Consider the following 292-nt stretch of genomic DNA (forward strand, 5'->3'; position numbering starts at 1 on the left):
AAAAAAAAAAAAAGAGAGAGAGAGAGAGGAAGGAACATTCTATTGATGCAAGGGGCTGAGAAAATCCCTATTTGGGTGCTTCACCAGGGGAGAGACCATTTAGGTCTTCCTAACCTCACACACTTTTCCTAACTCTTTATGATTTAAAGATAGTCCAGTTCATAACTCCAAGCATGCCTAACATCTGCCAACTACCTGATGCATCTTTTGTCCAGGCTGGGAGATACAGGGTTATACATGATAAATTCCTTTGGACATCTGCGGCTTGTATCTCTGTAGTGATTAAAATCCA

The sequence above is a fragment of the Crocuta crocuta genome, unplaced genomic scaffold (genome assembly GCF_008692635.1).
Source record: "Crocuta crocuta isolate KB4526 unplaced genomic scaffold, BGI_CrCroc_1.0 scaffold253, whole genome shotgun sequence".
In the NCBI taxonomy this organism is placed as follows: Eukaryota; Metazoa; Chordata; class Mammalia; order Carnivora; family Hyaenidae; genus Crocuta; species Crocuta crocuta.